Genomic DNA, 20,733 nt, shown 5'->3' with positions numbered 1-20,733 from the left:
ACTATGATGGTCTCCTTAACAGCTGCCCCGTGAACTAGTTTCACCGGACCTCAGCTGTGGGTCTGAGTGTTCACTTAACCACATCAGCCTTGTGTTGAAATTAGTGCTTGAAGTAAAACAAAGGTGATTAGTACAACAGTGATTTATAAGCATCACCTTGGATAAATATATTCCCTTGCTGTTTTTTAGGCCATAAGAATAGCCTTACTGGGTCAAACCAAAGGTTCATCAAGCCCAGTAGCCCATTTTCACGGTGGCTAATCCAGGTCCCTAGTACCTAGCCAAAGCACTCGTGTTCATTTTTTTTATAGTGCTAGATCTAATTGCAAATGATTTATCACTGATTATACTGTGATCCTTGGACCAACCAAGCTGGGGCCAGTAGGTCAGGCTCCCTTTATTTGTGTAGATATGCTTATCTGCATATGTGTATCTTTGTTATCTGTCTATGTGCATATGTGTATGCGTGTAAGTATATTTGTACTATGAAGTGACTTGGTTTTTGTTTATCTTGATTCATGCCAGAGCTCAGAATACCGAGGGGGGATTCCTGAAGCTTACAGCTGTCCCCTGGTGAGAGACAGGTGAAATCTGGATCCATGCTAGTGAGCAGGATAGTGGCGGGCGTGCTTGGGCTGTGGACCAAGCACAAGGCCTGGAGTGGCTCACTGAAGAGAATGAAAGGGAATCTCTCACTTGGAGGCTGTTGCCAGTAGACATAGGACTGCGTGGAGAACAGTCTCAAATTGGAATTTAGAAATGGATAAGACCCTACTGCTGGCTGTCAAAGTCGAGGAAGTCCAGCTTGGTGGGATGAGTGACAAGGATTACTGAGAAGGAAAATAATCGAGAGAGTAGAAATTCAACAAAGGAAAAATGCCCTTCAGTCTACCGGGAATAGCCCAGCTTGAAAGAAGAGAGCTCTGTTTTATAGAGCCCACTAAGGGTCCCCTATCTGAAGAGCTTAGCTGGTGCCGAGGACAATTGGTGAGAGACCAGGGTTACATCAAATAGAAACAATTAAAGTCTAGATAAGCTTCTGTCTTAATCCTCCACTAACTCTTCTCTCTACTTTAGCACCTTGTAGATTCCTTCTCCTGGTCTCCTTAACAGATGTCTCTTCTGGAGACCCTGGTTGGACATTCTCTCCTCTTCTTTTTTTCATGGGTTCCAGGTTTGATATCTTACATTTCTCAATCTTCCGCTTTTTCTGAAAGACACTATTAAAGGGTGTTGTTCCCATCGACTTGTGTTCAAGACCTAGCGACTTAATAATTACAGAAGTAGATTGCCGGGCCTTTCTTCTGCCCAGTATAAATTCAATGTTGTCGCATCAAACGCAATCCTCTGCCTCCAACATTGCCCATCTGCTGCTGCTGCCCAGTTGGACGGTACATCGTTAATTTGACATCTCCGCCTTGGGAGGCCCTGCTGATAGTGAAACTACAGACAGTGTACGCAAGTTCCAGTGGCACGACATGCTCATGCACCTTGACTACACAACAGTTTCAAATTTAGAAGTGAATTTCAGCTTGGCGGGGAAGACGTGGTGCTAGGCCAGGGGTAGGCAATTCCGGTCCTCGAGAGCCGGAGCCAGGTCAGGTTTTCAGGATATCCACAATGAATATGTATGAGATGGATTTGCATGCACTGCCTCCTTGAGATGCAAATCTATCTCATGCAAATTTATTGTGGATATCCTGAAAACCTGACCTGGCTCCGGCTCTCGAGAACCGGAATTGCCTACCCTTGCCCTAGGCTGAGGGGATACATGTTCCCAAACTCACAGTCTTTCCCAGTTCTTAATCCCAGTATTCCTAGTTCCTGTGCCACTAGGCCTCGTTACAAATCCCCAAATCTCAGGAATTCCTTACTGGCAACAAACCTTCAAAAATTCTTTCTCTTAGTGTGTTTGGGATGTACCGGGGTTCAGTCCCTCATCCAACAGACTGGACTTCACAGTAGGAAGATAGGATGTCCTGTGTTGGTCCTACTCACCTCCTGGGGGATATAATTAACTCATTCCTGATGCTAGACTCCTTCAGATTTCCACTAGCTCTTCCTCTAGATCACAGCTTTTCAAGCTGTGGGTCAGGAACCCAATTGGGGTTATAACTTGGACAGGTTCTCCCTAGGTACATCATTATTCTGCACCTTTGGGGGAGGGGGTTGGTCACACAATTTTTTTCTGACACAATCATGGGCTCGTGACCAAAAAAGATTGATAAGCTCTGCTCTAGATCCTCTTTAATTAAAAGCTTGACCTCTAGTGGTAGTGCTGAGACTACTGCTGGGGGTTGACAAGTGCCATTCAAACCCCTGGGGTCTGCTCGTATCCCCACCACTAGCCACTAGGAAAATCCACAGCAGGTGCTAAAAGGAGAATGGGGGAAGGGGGTTGAGGGTAGGGATTTCTGCATTCTTGAAGATGTGAATGTTCAGGAGTTGGGCGGTTTGATAATATCAGAAGTTTCCAGGTGGTTGGGGAGAGATTGATGCTGTCGAAGGGAACAGGGTAGGAAGGTTTTTGTTGGGAGAAGCAATTTTATAAAGCTTCAGCAGGACATATTGAGAAGAGCGGGGGTGTGGGGTTCCCCCCTACCCCCCACTCCCATGTGCACCTTTTAAAAATCATTGCTTCCTCTGGATATGCTGGCAAATACACTTGTATTTGCTGACATTGTTCTAGAAGATATTTTACAAAAGGCTCTAGTTCAGCGGAACTTTTTATAAAATACCAGGGGACTGAGCACATCATGACCTGGATATCTCAATTCCTTCCTCAACATTCCTTGCAAAATGACAAATAGGAAGCAATCACAAATTCATTTGCAAATTCCATGTTTGTTTCAACTTTCCTGACCTCTTTCTTTGGGGAAAGGAGCTGTGTTTGGCCCGGAAAGATCTCTTTTTTAAAAAAAATGTATTTATTTTACTTACATTGCGCTGTCCTGAAATCCCAACCTTTAAATTTCTGTGGCAGAAATACAGTAAGGATCAGTGGTCTCCAACCTTTTCCACGTAAACCAGGGGTCTCAAAGTCCCTCCTCGAGGGCCACCATCCAGTCGGGTTTTCAGGATTTCCCCAATGAATATGCATGAGATCTATGTGCATGCACTGCTTTCAATGCATATTCATTGGGGAAATCCTGAAACCCGACTGGATTGCGGCCCTCAAGGAGGGACTTTGAGATCCCTGACGTAAACGGTCAAAGCGTGAATAAGACAAAACTCTGAGGGCCTCCAAAAAATTTCAAACTTACACATGCTGCTAATTTTTTTTTTAACTGCCTTGAGCTGCTTGTTCAGACCGAGTATTAATCATTAAAAATTAATACTAAATATTGATTCAACAACGATTCAAGGATATATATTTTAAAAGCTCACTTTATTTTGGATTGTCAATAGTTGCAAATTCCATAAATAGACACCTGAATAATATACTTTAAGAGACTGTTTGCATTTACTGTATCAAGTGGGCAAGATTGAAATCAGTGGCGTGGCGAGGTTGAGCGGCGCCTGGATGTTCTTATCCTATTATGTGTGCAAAGTAAGGACAATCAATCCATTGTAACATCACTGCTGAGGTTGGCTCTGAGGAATTATGACATCACAATCTCAGCTCTGCAATGTTGCTCTCATTGGGGTTCCGGAATCTTGCTCTTCTTTGAGATGCTGGAATGTTGCTACTCTTTGGGTTTTGGCCAGATACTAGGGACCTGGATTGGTCACCGTGAGAACAGGCTACTGGGCTTGATGGACCATTGGTCTGACCCAGTATGGCTGTTCTTATGCTCTTATTTGTGGCAAGTATAGGACAATCAAACCATTGTAACATCACTGCTGAGGTTGGCTCTGAGACACTGTGGAATGAGGCATTATGACATCACAATCTCAGCTCTGGAATGTTGTTCTCATTGGGGTTCCGAAATCTTGCTATTCTTTGAGATGCTGGAATGTTGCTCTCATTGGGGTTCCAGAATCTTGCTATTCTTTGAGATGCTGGAATGTTGCTACTCTTTGGGTTTTGGTCAGGTATTAGTGACCTGGACTGGCCACCGTGAGAACGGGCTACTGGGTCTAATGGACCATTGGTCTGACCCAGTAAGGCGATTCTTATGTGCTAACGTGTGCCAAGTATAGGACAATTAAGCCATTGTGACATCACTGCTGAGGTTGGCTCTGAGGCACGTGGAATGAGGCATTATGACATCACAATCTCAGCTCTGGAATGTTGCTCTCATTGGGGTTCCGGAATCTTGCTCGTGTTTGAGATGTTGGAATGTTGCTACTCTTTGGGTTTTGGCCAGGTACTAGTGACCTGGATTGGCCACCGTGAGAACGGGCTACTGGGTCTGATGTACCATTGGTCTGACCCAGTAAGGCGATTCTTATGTGCTAACGTGTGCCAAGTATAGGACAATTAAGCCATTGTGACATCACTGCTGAGGTTGGCTCTGAGGCACGTGGAATGAGGCATTATGACATCACAATCTCAGCTCTGGATTGTTGCTCTCATTGGGGTTCCGGAATCTTGCTCGTGTTTGAGATGTTGGAATGTTGCTACTCTTTGGGTTTTGGCCAGGTACTAGTGACCTGGATTGGCCACCGTGAGAACGGGCTACTGGGTCTGATGTACCATTGGTCTGACCCAGTAAGGCGATTCTTATGTGCTAACGTGTGCCAAGTATAGGACAATTAAGCCATTGTAACATCACTGCTGAGGTTGGCTCTGAGGCACGTGGAATGAGGCATTATGACATCACAATCTCAGCTCTGGAATGTTGCTCTCATTGGGGTTCCGGAATCTTGCTCGTGTTTGAGATGTTGGAATGTTGCTACTCTTTGGGTTTTGGCCAGGTACTAGTGACCTGGATTGGCCACCGTGAGAACGGGCTACTGGGTCTGATGTACCATTGGTCTGACCCAGTAAGGCGATTCTTATGTGCTAACGTGTGCCAAGTATAGGACAATTAAGCCATTGTGACATCACTGCTGAGGTTGGCTCTGAGGCACGTGGAATGAGGCATTATGACATCACAATCTCAGCTCTGGAATGTTGCTCTCATTGGGGTTCCGGAATCTTGCTCGTGTTTGAGATGTTGGAATGTTGCTACTCTTTGGGTTTTGGCCAGGTACTAGTGACCTGGATTGGCCACCGTGAGAACGGGCTACTGGGTCTGATGTACCATTGGTCTGACCCAGTAAGGCGATTCTTATGTGCTAACATGTGCCAAGTATAGGACAATTAAGCCATTGTGACATCACTGCTGAGGTTGGCTCTGAGGCACGTGGAATGAGGCATTATGACATCACAATCTCAGCTCTGGAATGTTGCTCTCATTGGGGTTCCGGAATCTTGCTCGTGTTTGAGATGTTGGAATGTTGCTACTCTTTGGGTTTTGGCCAGGTACTAGTGACCTGGATTGGCCACCGTGAGAACGGGCTACTGGGTCTGATGTACCATTGGTCTGACCCAGTAAGGCGATTCTTATGTGCTAACGTGTGCCAAGTATAGGACAATTAAGCCATTGTGACATCACTGCTGAGGTTGGCTCTGAGGCACGTGGAATGAGGCATTATGACATCACAATCTCAGCTCTGGAATGTTGCTCTCATTGGGGTTCCGGAATCTTGCTATTTTTTGAGATGCTGGAATGTTGCTCTCATTGGGTTTCCGGAATCTTGCTATTCTTTGAGATGCTGGAATGTTGCTCTCATTGGGGTTCCAGAATCTTGCTATTCTTTGAGATGCTGGAATGTTGCTACTCTTTGGGTTTTGGTCAGGTATTAGTGACCTGGACTGGCCACCGTGAGAACGGGCTACTGGGTCTAATGGACCATTGGTCTGACCCAGTAAGGCGATTCTTATGTGCTAACGTGTGCCAAGTATAGGACAATTAAGCCATTGTGACATCACTGCTGAGGTTGGCTCTGAGGCACGTGGAATGAGGCATTATGACATCACAATCTCAGCTCTGGAATGTTGCTCTCATTGGGTTTCCGGAATCTTGCTCGTGTTTGAGATGTTGGAATGTTGCTACTCTTTGGGTTTTGGCCAGGTACTAGTGACCTGGATTGGCCACCGTGAGAACGGGCTACTGGGTCTGATGTACCATTGGTCTGACCCAGTAAGGCGATTCTTATGTGCTAACGTGTGCCAAGTATAGGACAATTAAGCCATTGTGACATCACTGCTGAGGTTGGCTCTGAGGCACGTGGAATGAGGCATTATGACATCACAATCTCAGCTCTGGAATGTTGCTCTCATTGGGGTTCCGGAATCTTGCTCGTGTTTGAGATGTTGGAATGTTGCTACTCTTTGGGTTTTGGCCAGGTACTAGTGACCTGGATTGGCCACCGTGAGAACGGGCTACTGGGTCTGATGTACCATTGGTCTGACCCAGTAAGGCGATTCTTATGTGCTAACATGTGCCAAGTATAGGACAATTAAGCCATTGTGACATCACTGCTGAGGTTGGCTCTGAGGCACGTGGAATGAGGCATTATGACATCACAATCTCAGCTCTGGAATGTTGCTCTCATTGGGGTTCCGGAATCTTGCTCGTGTTTGAGATGTTGGAATGTTGCTACTCTTTGGGTTTTGGCCAGGTACTAGTGACCTGGATTGGCCACCGTGAGAACGGGCTACTGGGTCTGATGTACCATTGGTCTGACCCAGTAAGGCAATTCTTATGTGCTAACGTGTGCCAAGTATAGGACAATTAAGCCATTGTGACATCACTGCTGAGGTTGGCTCTGAGGCACGTGGAATGAGGCATTATGATATCACAATCTCAGCTCTGGATTGTTGCTCTCATTGGGGTTCCGGAATCTTGCTCGTGTTTGAGATGTTGGAATGTTGCTACTCTTTGGGTTTTGGCCAGGTACTAGTGACCTGGATTGGCCACCGTGAGAACGGGCTACTGGGTCTGATGTACCATTGGTCTGACCCAGTAAGGCGATTCTTATGTGCTAACGTGTGCCAAGTAAAGGACAATTAAGCCATTGTGACATCACTGCTGAGATTGGCTCTGAGGCATTATGACATCACAATCTCAGCTCTGGAATGTTGCTCTCATTGGGGTTCCAGAATCTTGCTATTCTTTGAGATGCTGGAATGTTGCTCTCATTGGGGTTCCGAAATCTTGCTATTCTTTGAGATGCTGGAATGTTGCTACTCTTTTGGTTTTGGCCAGGTATTAGTGACCTGGATTGGCCACCGTGAGAACGGCTACTGGGTCTGATGGACCATTGGTCTGACCCAGTAAGGCGATTCTTATGTGCTAACGTGTGCCAAGTATAGGACAATTAAGCCATTGTGACATCACTGATGAGATTGGCTCTGAGGCATTATGACATCACAATCTCAGCTCTGGAATGTTGCTCTCATTGGGGTTCCGAAATCTTGCTATTCTTTGAGATACTGGAATGTTGCTCTCATTGGGATTCCGAAATCTTGCTATTCTTTGAGATGCTGGAATGTTGCTCTCATTGGGGTTCCGAAATCTTGCTATTCTTTGAGATGCTGGAATGTTGCTCTCATTGGGGTTCCGAAATCTTGCTATTCTTTGAGATGCTGGAATGTTGCTACTCTTTGGGTTTTGGCCAGGTATTAGTGACCTGGATTGGCCACCGTGAGAATGGGCTACTGGGCCTGATGGACCATTGGTCTGACCCATAAGGCAATTCTTATGTTCCTATTATCCGCCTTCTTAGAGTAGATAGGAGTACTTGTCCGAGAATGAAAGATTTTGCAGTATATGAACTCTGAGACCAGATAGCTTGCTAATTCCCTGTATCCACCGCTTTCTCAGAGTAAATGGAAGAGATCAGAGATCTTAAGACCGTAACCCTTGCAGGCGTATCCAGCCGAGACTCTCTAAGCAAACCAGCATCCGCCTTTAAATCAACTGCATGTCGACGAGAGAAGTGGGCACTCAATATTATTAGCAACCAGGGAAGCACAATGGGCTGTAACATTGAGCCCGATCTTTCCTCTCTCCCTATGCTTTTGCATAACCAGCAAACAATGAGGAATAAATAGGGTACGCGATACAGGTTTTCTGGTGCTGAATTATGCAGCACATCAAAAGATGAGCCACTTTCTTTTGTGCCCGTGCATCTCACAGTTATTGTGTCACAAGAGGGAACAAAGGACGATCAGTTAACAAAGTGCCCCCAGGTGTAATTTCAGCACTAGTGACGGTTTCATCTATAGGCTGAAATGACCCATGGCAGTGGGGGGAGAGTGTGGCGCAGTGGTTAAAGCTACAGCCTCTGCACCCTGAGGTTGTGGGTTCAAACCCACGCTGCTCCTTGTGACCCTGGGCAAATCACTTAATCCCCCCATTGCCCCAGGTACATTAGATAGATTGTTAGAGGGAAAAATGCTTGAGTACCTGAATAAATTCATGTAAACCATTCTGAGCTCTCCTGAGAGAACCATATAGAAAATTGAATAAATAGTGTGAAAAGTTTCAGCCTCTGATAACCAGAGCAGGTATTGTGACATCATAATGCCTCATTCCACCAATAAGAGCCAACCTCATCAGTGATGTCACAATGGCTTGAATGTTCCATACTTGGCTCACTTTTACTACATTTTGATTTCTAGAGTGGTGCAGTGGTTAAAGCTACCTAGTGGTTGTGAGTTCAAACTCACGCTGCTCCTTGTGACCCTGGGCAAGTCACTTAATCCCCCCATTGCCCCAGGTACATTAGATAGATTGTTAGAGGGAAAAATGCTTGAGGACCTGAATAAACTCATGTAAACCATTCTGAGCTCCCCTGGGAGAAGAGTATTGAAAATGTAATAAATAAATAGTGTGAAATGTTTCAGTCTCTGATAACAAGACCAGAGCTGGTACTGTGACATCATAATGCCTCATTCCACCAATGCCTAAGAGCCAACCTCATCAGTGATGTCACAATGGCTTCATTGTCATATATTTGACTCACTTTTACCATATTTTGATTTCGAGTGGTGCAGTGGTTAAAGCTACAGCCTCAACACCCTGGGCAAGTCACTTAACCCTCTCATTACCCTAGGTACATTAGATAGATTGTGAGCCTGCCAGGAGAGACAAGTGCTTGAGTACCTGAATAAATTAATGTAAACTGCTCTGAGCTCCCCTGGGAGAACGGTATAGAAAATTAAATAAATAAATATTTATTTTGTTTCTGAAGTGTGCACCATCTTGTCTAGAACTTCCAACTAACTGCATCATGAGTTGCACATTTAATCTTCATTCTACAAATATTCAGGGGTTCTTCCTAAGCTGTGAATATAAAGAGCAATTTTCCATTGCCACTTGGACAACAAAAAAAGGGCTCCTTGGAACCTACCCATCTTGTATGTGAATCACATGCACACTTGATCATTTGCACACTTGCACACGATCATTTGCACACTTGATCAATTGCACACTTGATCTGCAGTCCCAGTTCTCATGGGTTGCCAGTGGGTTTGGTTATTAAGATATGCTTAATGATCGTGCACCAGAAAAATTTGCATAGAATGGAGGTAGTAGGCAGGCCAATCACTCCCATCCTTGCAGTGATCTAAAGAAGGTATGCTCTGGTTGGATTTTCCAGGAATGCATGTACAGTATATTGTATTTTACATGAACAATACATGCAAAGGTTAAAAGATTAAGGTTGCAAAGGTTAAAAGATTAAATCGGGAATGGATGTTGCTTGAAAATTCCATCTTAGAAGCCCAGACCAGATGTACTCCACATATCAAGAAAAAGGTACAAGGAAGGAAAAACTATAGCCAGCGTAGTTAAAAGATCTATTAGAGCCAAAAGAACATTTTGTTAAGGGATCTAAATGGAAAAAAGAGCAGGAAGCAGCAGAAGCATTGGCAAGTTAGATGCAAGGCATCGGCAAAAAAAAAAAAGACTAAAAGAGAATATGAAGAGAAGCTTGCAGTAGAGATGTGGAGGATCAAGATACTGCTCCTGCATACAGCAGCTTGGTTTTTGAAAAGCCATCTTATTGAGTCACTTATCGTTGAATCAGATATTGTTTGCATAAGAGGACAATCACAGAAAGTAGTCTACATTGAGGAAAAGACCCCTGAGGCAGGCCTCACGGCCGAAACACGTACGTGATGGGTCTTGAGTGAATAAAAAGATTGAGCACCCCAGGTTTCCCCCTTTGTTTTTCTTTGCAGTGGTTAGAGCTACAGCCCCAGCAACCTGGGGTTGTGGCTTCAAATCCCGCCCTGCTCCTTGTGACCCTTGTCAAGTCACTTAATCCCCCAATGCCCCAGATACATTAGATAGAGTGTGAGCCCACTGGGACAGATAGGGAAACATGCTTAAGTACCTGAATAATTTGTAATCCGTATAGCATTGTAGGATATGCAGAATATAAATAATTAAATAAATAGGAAGCAGTGTTCTGTTGTGGATTCGGACGTGGTTAAAAACATAGAAACATAGAAATAGACGGCAGATAAGGGCCACTGCCCATCCAGTCTGCCCACCCTAATGGCCCACCCCCCCTAACTACCTCCATGAAGAGATCCCACATGCCAAATAGAAACATAAACATAGAAACATAGAAACATAGAAATAGACGGCAGATAAGGGCCACGGCCCATCCAGTCTGCCCACCCTAATGGCCCACCCCCCTAACTACCTCCATGAAGAGATCCCACATGCCAAATAGAAACAAAGAACATGATGGCAGAAAAGGGCCACGGCCCATCCAGTCTGCCCACCCTAATGGCCCACCCCCCCTAACTACCTCCATGAAGAGATCCCACATGCCAAATAGAAACAAACATAGAAACATAGAAATAGACGGCAGATAAGGGCCACGGCCCATCTAGTCTGCCCACCTTAATGTCCCTCCCCTACCTTTGCCCTGTGAAGAGATCCCATGTGCCGATCCCATTTGGCCTTAAAATCAGGCACGCTGCTGGCCTCAATCACCTGTAGTGGAAGACTATTCCAGCGATCAACCACTCTTTCAGTGAAAAAGAATTTCCTGGTGTCACCTCGTAGTTTCCCGCCCCTGATTTTCAACGGATGCCCTCTTGTTGTCGTGGGACCCTTGAAAAAGAAGATATCTTCCTCCGCCTCGATGCGGCCCGTAAGATACTTGAACGTCTCGATCATGTCCCCCCTCTCTCTGCGCTCCTCAAGCGAGTATAGCTGTAATTTGTCAAGCCGTTCTTCGTATGGTAGATCCTTGAGTCCCGAGACCATCCGGGTGGCCATTTTTTGCACCGACTCCAGTCTCAGCACCTCAAAAACAGGGAGTACAGTTAAATGGTCACTTCTTTCTATGAAAGAAGGTAAATAGTGGAACGCCAAAAGGATCTGTACAGCAGGGCTGCCCAAGTCCAGGTTTTCAGGAATATCCACAATGAACATGCGTGAGAGAGATTTGCATACCAAGAAGGCAGTGCAGGCAAATCTCTCTCATGCATATTCATTGCGGATATCCAGAAAACCTGGCCTGCCAGTCGATCTCGAGGACCGGACTTGGGCAGCCCTGCTGTACAAGGATTGGTGCTTTTTCAGATATATATATATATTTTTTTTTTTTTTCAAATATATTTTATTTCATTTTGAAAAAGTTAAACACACAAGAATGCAAGGTGTACAACAAAAGAAAGGGAGTACCAAAACACATCCCAACTTCACCTTATATCAGGTCTATCCCCCCTCCCCCCCTTCCCATTTTTCAGATATTTTATAAATGATCTGGAAATGGGAACGAGGGAAGTGACGAAATTAGCAGCTGACACAAAACTATCCAAAGTTGTTAAATCCACTTGCAGACTGCATGAAATTGCAGGAGGACCTTGGGAACCCAGAAGACTGAGCATCAAAATGGCAGATGAAATTTTCAACTTTCTATACTGTTCTCCCAGGGGAGCTCAGATTTATTCAGGACTCAAGCATTTTTTCCTGTCTATCCTGGTGGGCTCACAATCTATCTAATGTACCCGAGGCAATGGGGGGATTGATTTGCCCAGGGTCACCAGATGCGGCGTGGGTTTGAAACCACACACTCAGGGTGCCGAGGCTGTAGCTTTAACCACTGTGCCAAACTCTTCCCCCAAATGGCAGATGAAATGTTATGAGGTGAAGTGCAAAGTGATGCATTTTGGGAAGACTACCCCAAAGTATTGCTACATGATGCTATGTTCATTAGGAGTTGCTGCCGAGCAAAAGGATATAAATGTCGTAGAGGAGTAGCATGATTCTGGAATCCTAAAGAGTAGCAGGGTTCCGGAATCCCAAAGAGTTGCAACATTCCATGTGGAATCCTCAGAGTAGCAACATTCCATACTACTGATCCAGGGCAAGCAGTGGCTTCCCCCATAACAGACTATGGACTTTTCCTCCAGGAACTTGTCCAAACCTTTATTCTTTGCTTTTTTTGAAATTTTTAAATCATCACAGGGAGCAAAAGAAATATAGAGGGTCATTTTAATACGACATCTAAGTCCAAGTTTAGACGTTTTGCAGAACATGCGCAAAACTCCAGTATCAAACATGCCCATTTTCAACACTGCGAGACGTCCATCTTGTTTTTGTTTTGAATATAGATGTTTGTGCTCAGTGGGCTAGATTATATAAACGGTGCATAAATTGGCAGCCACTTATAAAAAAGGCCGTCAATCGCGCTTAGGCGCCATTTAAATAAACGCAGCTAATCGTAGCAACCAGAAAACATAGACGTCTGCAACAAAGGCCAAGACTTTACTGGCCTCAGTGGCGTAGAAAGGGTGAATGGCTCCCAGGGCCTATCCCCCACCCTCTTTGCCACCCCCTCCCTGCCACACGCACACCCCCTTCCCTTACCCCATATCTTTTAAACTTCTCCATTGTCGGTCTTCCTGTTGACGTCACTTCCTAGGTGCAGGTCCCATGTTTCACCTCTTCTTAAAAGGGCCCATTGGTTACCCATCACTCACAGAATTTAAGTCAAAACTCTCTTACTAGCGTTCAAAGTTCAACTCAATTACTCCCTATGTTCACTGACAGGCTTTTAATCCCTTACGAATCCTCAGGGTCACTGAGATCTTCTAAACAATCTCCCCTGAGTATTCCTTCAATCAGATGCGAAAAACCGTTTGCTTAGTACAGGGGTGTCCAATGTCGGTCCTCGAGGGCCGCAATCCAGTCGGGTTTTCAGGATTTCCCCAATGAATATGTATGAGATCTATTAGCATACAATGAAAGCAGTGCATGCAAATAGATCTCATGCATATTCATTGGGGAAATCCTGAAAACCCGACTGGAATACGACTCTCGAGGACCGGAGTTCCCTACCCCTGCCCTAACACTACGGCAAGAAACTAATTTAAACAATTTTAAAATCAATCTGAAAACTTTTCTTTTCAAAGATGCTTATGAGATTTATGGGGTGAGGGGGGGGGGAGAGAGAGAGAAATGTGAAGACGTCCTAAAGACGAAGAAAGACTGAACAAATTTCAGCTCTACACTCTCGAGGAGTGTAGGGAGAGGGGAGACATGATTGAGACATTTAAGTACATCACGGGACGGGTCGAGGTGGAAGATGATATCTTTCTTCTCAAAGGACCCTCGAACACAAGAGGACATCCGCTCAAACTCAGGGGAGGGAAGTTTCGTGGAGACGTCAGGAAGTACTTCTTCACGGAAAGAGTGATAGAGCATTGGAACAAGCTTCCAGTACAGGTGATCGAGGCCCGCAGCATCCCAGACTTCAAGAATAAATGGGATACCTATGTGGGATCACTGCGGGAGTCATACCAATGAATAGGGTCACTAGGGTATAGACTTAATAGAGCGGGTCAGTAGAGTGGCAGTATGATCTGACTTAAGGGGGCCAGTAGACTTAAAAGGGTGGGTCAATGGTGTGGGCAGACTTGATGGGCTGTAGCCCTTATCTGCCGTCATCTTTCTATGTTTCTATGTTTCTATTCCCTCATTCCCTCTCCCGCATTGTTTTTTTCCTGCACCCTTTCCTTTTTAATATTGTACCTTCACCCTTTTCCCTTTTCTTTCAACCCTTCTTTTTGTCGTAATTGTCATTATTGGTTCGTTTGTCTATCCCCCCCCCCAGGTTTTTAATTAATTTTTAATACTGTAAAGTTGGAAACTGCTTTGGCGTGCAAAAGCGGTATATCAAGTCAGAATCAACGTGAAACTTGTCAGAGAGAGCGCGAAAAAGGTGCAGAGAAGGCAAGGGGCGCGCATGGCAAGGAGAGAGGCGTGGCCTACATTGCAGACACCCAAGTTCTTTTCTGTGTCACGCCCAACGGTGCGCCTAAGTCCTGTTCTGCCCCCTCACCACGCCCACTTAGGTGTAAGGCGCTGTTAAGTGTCCTACTGTACACGCAATTACAGCGCCTACACGACAGATGCCTCCCGGCGCTTACTTTTTTAATGTATTTTTAATCAGTTTTAAATGACGCGATCAGTTAGTGCGCCAGTTAAAAACAAAAGAGGTTGCCTCCGCTGAGGCAGACCAGAGGTCCATCTCGCCCAGCGGTCCGCTTCCGCGGCGGCTCATCAGGCCTATTGCCTGAGCAGTAGTCCCTGACTATTTCTATAACTACCTCTTGCTCCTATCCCTGTAACCTACCTCTACTCCTATCTGTACCCCTCAATCCCTTTGTGGTAGGGCGCCTATCACTTGTGGTGCCATTTATAAAATGTGGCCTAGGTCCCTATCTTTTTGAATCATTTAAAAAAAAAAAAAAAAACCCCACCCCCATCCAAAAGAGAAACGCACAGAACAAGCCATTGGGATGTAGGCGGGGCCAAGATTCTTAGTAGATTGGCCATACAGACATCCCAGAAGAGCAGTGGGGCCCCCTAGAGGGCACTGCAGTGAACTTCACATAATAAATCCCAGGTACACATTTCACCATAGCTACTTTATATTGTGTGGTGAGCCCTCCAAAACCCACTGTACCCAACTGTACACCCCAATAGCCCTTATGCCTGCAGGTGACACCTATTTGTGGCTACAGTGAGATTAGGATGTACTTTGGAAGGCCACAGTGGATCCCTAAAGGGCAAGAAGATGGCAAGCGAGAATGGAGCCTCTCAAAACGGCTACGGAACGACTATTGTTAACACAAAAAACTATGGGGCAAATTACCTGCACTGTGTAGCAGAAGTCCCTTCCCCCCAAAAAAATTAAAAATAAAGACATGGATAACCTGCACCAAGCAGGAAGTTACTGCCCTGATAATCCTATGGGTAGACTAGAGCAGTGGTTCCCAACCCTGTCCTGGAGGAACACCAGGCCAATTGGGTTTTCAGGCTAGCCCTAATGAATATGCATGAAGCAAATTTGCATGCCTATCACTTCCATCATATGCAAATCTCTCTCATGCATATTCATTAGGGCTAGACTGAAAACCCGATTGGCCTGGTGTTCCTCCAGGACAGGGTTGGGAATCACTGGACTAGAGGAACCATATGGTCTTTGGCTGCCATCAAGGTCAGTGATAGTCCTGATGGGGGCCCCTCAAAGCTTGCATCTCATTCAATTTCAGGAAGGCTTGGGGCCCCTAGTCAGCTGTCATCCACTAGGTTGCTATATTTAAGGTATACTTTCATGAAATCAAGCAACAAACACTGTAGAACTCTATATCGTGGGCTATTTGCATCGTTGGTTTCCACAGATTCAGAACATCGGGAAAGAGTCGATCAAATCGGGAAAGATTCCGGAAGACTGGAAGGTGGCGAATGTTACGCCGATCTTCAAGAATGGTTCGAGGGGAGATCCGGGAAGCTACAGACCTGTGAGTCTGACCTCGGTACCGGGAAAGATGGTAGAGTCACTGATAAAGGACAGCATCATTGATCACCTTGACGGACACGGGCTGATGAGGACCAGTCAGCACGGTTTCAGCAAAGGCAGATCCTGTTTGACGAACTTGCTGCACTTCTTTGAGGGAGTAAACAGACAGATAGACAAGGGCGATCCGGTCGACATTGTATATCTGGATTTTCAGAAGGTGTTCGACAAGGTTCCGCATGAATGACTACTTCGGAAAATTGCGAGCCATGTAATCGAGGGTGAAATACTCACGTGGATTAAAAACTGGCTGGAGCATAGGAAACAGAGAGTGGGGTAAATGGACAATATTCGGACTGGAAGAGCGTCACCAGTGGGGTGCCGCAGGGCTCGGTGCTTGGACCCGTGCTCTTCAATATCTTTATAAATGATCTGGACATAGGTACAACGAGTGAGGTTTGTGGACGATACAAAGTTATTCAGAGTAGTGAAGACGCAGGGGGATTGCGAAGATCTGCAACGTGATATAATCAGGCTCAAAGAATGGGCATCGACATGGCAGATGAGGTTCAACATGGATAAGTGTAAAGTGATGCATGTCGATAACAAAAATCTCATGCACGAATACAGGATGTCCGGGGCGGGGCTTTGACACGTAGCTCCTGATTGGTAAGGCCCGACTTAGTGCAGGAAGAGGCAGTTGGAGCATACAGCGAGTGATTTCCTGCACTTGCCGGCGCTCTGGCTGCTCTCTCCTGCCTCCCCCGCTGCCCTCTCCAGTCTCCACCATGAAAAACCGTATTCGCGGTTTTTCAAGATTCGCGGGGGTTCCTGGAATGGAACCCCCGCGAACATCGGGGGAGTACTGTATATAATATTACAGTAATCAAGAATGCTTAAGATAGAGGACTGTAACAACAAACGAAGAGAGGCTTCATCGAAATATTTCTTGATGGTGTGAAGCTCCCAAAGCACCGAGATACATTTCTTAAATAATAAATCAGTATGTTGTTCCAATGTAAGATGTTTATCCAAAGTCACTCCCAATATTGCACCCTCTCCTTCAAAACTCATTCAGTTCAGCTACTATAGTGATAGCTCTCGGTTGGGGGGCCACAAACCACTGGAACTTGGGATAAGGTGGACCCTAACTTTTCCCACAAGTTTCACCCTTGCATGATCACCGAGGCTTCCTCCTATCCCACGCATCAGAAGCTGTGAACGTATTCGTTATAGCAGGGGTCCTCAAATCCAGTCCTTGAGGTCTAAAACCCAGCCTGGTTTTCAGGATTTCCACAATAAATGCAAATAGATCTCATACATATTCATTAAGAAAACCCAGAAACCAGGCTGGCTTGTGGACCTCAAGGACTGGACCTGAGGACCCCCTACTCTAGCATCTCCAATCCTGGCCAGCCCAGGAATCAAACCTCTCTTGATGTGACTGGTGACTATATCTATTCTGTGATATATCTCAGGAAGAAAGTGCAAAGATCTGAGGAGGACTGAGGCCAAGATTCTGAGGCTGAGGCTAAACTGTTTTCCGGTGGTTTAGCCTGCACGTATTTTAGCGGCGGATTATCAAAATGGATTATCGCTGTCTTTAGCGAGGTTTCTAGCAGTCTCTGACAATGGCATGCAAATGGGCTCTTTAACATTGAAATAAGCCCTACGGTGGATTTTTTAAAAACTGCTGAGGCATTTTTTTAAGAGCGGCGTCAGCTTTTGGCGATTTTAGTGGCGGATTATCAAAACGGATTATCTGTCTTTAGTGAGGGTTATAGCAGTCTCCGACAATGGCTTGCAAATGGGCTCTTTAACATTGAAATGAGCCCTACGGTGGATTCTTAAAAATTGCTGAGGCATTTTTGAAGAGTGGCGTTGACTTTTGGCGACAGTGGCTAATGAAAAAAAAAAAGTGCATCTATATATTTTAAGTGGAGGGTAGTAAAATCTGGCTTCTTTTGAGTTTTTGAGAGAGACAGCCATGTTACATGTGGGCTTGTTAACAGCCATCATTTCTTCTTGAGCGCGTGCATGATACCCTTGACTTCTGTGTTTCTGGCTTTGGGTCTTGAATAAATTTTACATTAAAAATAAATTACAAGATTTACCTGAAGTATGGTAGTTGTTTTTGGAGAGAAAAGTATGTTTCATGCGCGATTGATAAAAAGTCGTTGCTTCTCCCCTCCCCTCCCGTTCGTCCAATAGCTCTTGGGTGCCTTTGATTGACACACCGCTTACGGCTTATATGGCGTCACTGATGCATATTCTGTGCTCATAAAACATACGTGCTGATTGCGTTGCTTTCCAGGGACATGCACACATTCACGCCTCTTTCCTCGTATCTTCTGCGCATGTGCCGGTCACTAGCACCAGCGACTCGACGCGTGCAAATTTAGCGAGTCGTCCCTGCTGTCCGCCGACATCATTTGCATGTGCGATTTTGGGACTGTGTCTCGCTTTTTAAAATTCGCTATCAAAACGGCTGCGTTAGCGGACCGTCGCTTTTTAACGCGGTTTTCTGAGACTCTTGGCCTGAGCGACTGGGTGGCAGGTGGAGTACAAATGCTTAATTCATCCAATGGAGTGAACTTCAGCGATATGGCTCTGGGATAATCTGGAGCAGCTCCGTCAGGTGTATGAATTACTACGGGAGCTGAGGTTTAATCATTGCTAGGAGAGCAAGAAAAGAAATATCAGCATTTGAATGATCTAAACCAGGGGTCTCAAAGCCCCTCCTTGAGGGCCGCAATCCAGTCAGGTTTTCAGGATTTCCCCAATGAATATGCATGAGATCTATGTGCATGCACTGCTTTCAATGCATATTCATTGGGGAAATCCTGAAAACCTGACTGGATTGCGGCCCTCAAGGAGGGACTTTGAGATCCCCGATTCTAAACCTACATGTTTATGTGATTACCAAGACCTTAGCTCAGGGATATCATATGGCTCCAGCTAAAGGAGGAGCGATTGGGACAGCCGGGTTTTAGTTCCTTTGCTTTCGAGGGAAGTAAAACCCGGATGCCCCAGTCCGTCCTTTGTCTGGAGCCATATGGTAAACCCTGCCTTAGCTTTATCAACCAAGCCAGAACCAACAAGCTACCTCAGGGATCTCAAAAGTCCCTCCTCGAGGGCCGCAATCCAGTCGGGTTTTCAGGATTTCCCCAATGAATATGCATTGAAAGCAGTGCATGCACACAGATCTCATGCAGATTCATTGGGGAAATCCTGAAAACCCGACTGGATTGCGGCCCTCAAGGAGGGACTTTGAGACCCCTGAGCTACCTGGAGTTTGTTCATGAAGTTCCCCCAAATTAGGGTTACTATATGGCTCCAGAAAAAAAGGAGGCCGGATTGAGACATCTGGGTTTTACTTCTCTCTTGCTCTCAGTGAAGGTAAAACTCGGATGTCTCAGTCTGTCCTGCTTACCTCCACTGCTTTCAATGGAAGTAAAACCCGGGTGCCTCAATCCGTCTTCCCTTTTCTGGAGCCATACGGTAACCCTACCCCAAATAGCAACATATTCCTTCCCCCCCCCCCCCCTTTTCTAAATAACAAAGATAGGACCTAGTCCATTCAGTGCCTGTTCTTGACAGAAATCTGGTGCGACGGTATGTGAAACACACCTGACCTTTTGGCTTCTGTTGATTTACAGATCCTGCCATTAACTCGAATGTGATTTGCCCCTTTGGAAAACAATCCAGGCCCCACCAGAGGAACAAATAAGCCAGAGGGTGATGAATTCACAGCATCAGTGTGTCTGATACAAGGAAATGTATTACCTCAGTGACAGTTCGACACAATACCATAAAGAACATGGAAAAGGCACTGAATTATACCACTCTATACAGATCCTCCTTCCAATTAAGAGCTTAGCTTAATCAACTCCAGAACAACTTAATCCATCAAGTTTCACATAGCTTTGGAAAGGTAACTCGTGCTCTAAATTTCTTAAGAGAGACATGGGATAATTCCCCCCCAACCCCCCCAATTAAAAAAAGAGCTGGTTAAATTCAAAAAGTTGCTTGTCTTAAGGAAAGCAAGCAAATCACATTATGCATTTTCAATTCAGGACATTGCCAGGAACAGACCAGCTCCTAAGAGGCTTTCAGCAAATCCTTAAGGAATGAGCAAACCCAGACCTACTGCTGCTGAGCCGTTTCCAAGTTCTGTTCACTCACCTTCAGCCGTCCATTCAGGCATTTGACCTGGGAAGCTCCAGGGTTTACAGAAGCCCGAGTGCCTGTCCCAGGGAGTAAAGCCCAGCGCGCTCTGGAAGCCGGGACCCTGTTCAAAATCCAGCCCCGATACCTGTCCTGGTTTGTCAGCAATTCCCCTGCCTCTCAGCTAACCGATATGACACACACAGCCTCTCCATTCATATTCACCCATCCTTCTTACTGAGGGGAGGAGATTACGGGCAAAGCTGTTTGGATCTGGGGTGACCTCAGTAGCAGAGGTGGAGTCCAGCCCTGGGGAGAGAAGCTAGAGTGGTGGCACGAAAAATCCGAGCCATTACCCAGAGCCCAAGGTCCAGCAAAGCTTGCACTAATGGGCACACGAGACTTGAATGGCCCAGGAGCCTTTCCTGAATATCGACCCCCTCCCCCCCATAAACTTTGCTTAAAACACAGTCAACTCAGCTTCAGGAAAGCCCCACTTAAAATATTTTAAAAGTTGTTTGCAGGATAACTGCCAGCTCATGCTTTTTACGTGCCTTGGGCATTTTATTTTAGAAACTGGCTCTTTCCTGGCTTCAAAGACAGAGAGCTTGTCTAAAATCACCTGCTCAAAGTTAAATATGACTTTTACTGCCACTGCTAAAGAAATTGCCCTCTGGAAAGGCATTGGTTTATTCTGCAGTGCATCTGGGGTCACTGGAAGCCTAATAAATATATTCCTCTGGACTCTATAAAGGGCAGACCACAAGCAAACTGGGTAATGAGCCAATTAATAACCGACGC

General features: G+C 45.6%; 1 protein-coding gene across 1 annotated transcript in view; it reads right to left on the bottom strand.

Moving 5' to 3' along the window:
• MYO7A (myosin VIIA) overlaps positions 1–20,352 on the bottom strand; it is a 274,560-nt gene extending 254,208 nt beyond the window's left edge. The window contains exon 1 of the mRNA XM_033948255.1: positions 19,951–20,352. The gene's annotated coding sequence lies outside the window, so the exon portion shown is untranslated. The remainder of the gene's footprint in view (positions 1–19,950) is intronic.
• Positions 20,353–20,733: the final 381 nt, after the last annotated feature.

This window comes from Geotrypetes seraphini, chromosome 6 (assembly GCF_902459505.1).
Source record: "Geotrypetes seraphini chromosome 6, aGeoSer1.1, whole genome shotgun sequence".
NCBI classification, from domain to species: Eukaryota; Metazoa; Chordata; class Amphibia; order Gymnophiona; family Dermophiidae; genus Geotrypetes; species Geotrypetes seraphini.
This window is presented reverse-complemented; position numbering and strand designations above follow the sequence as displayed.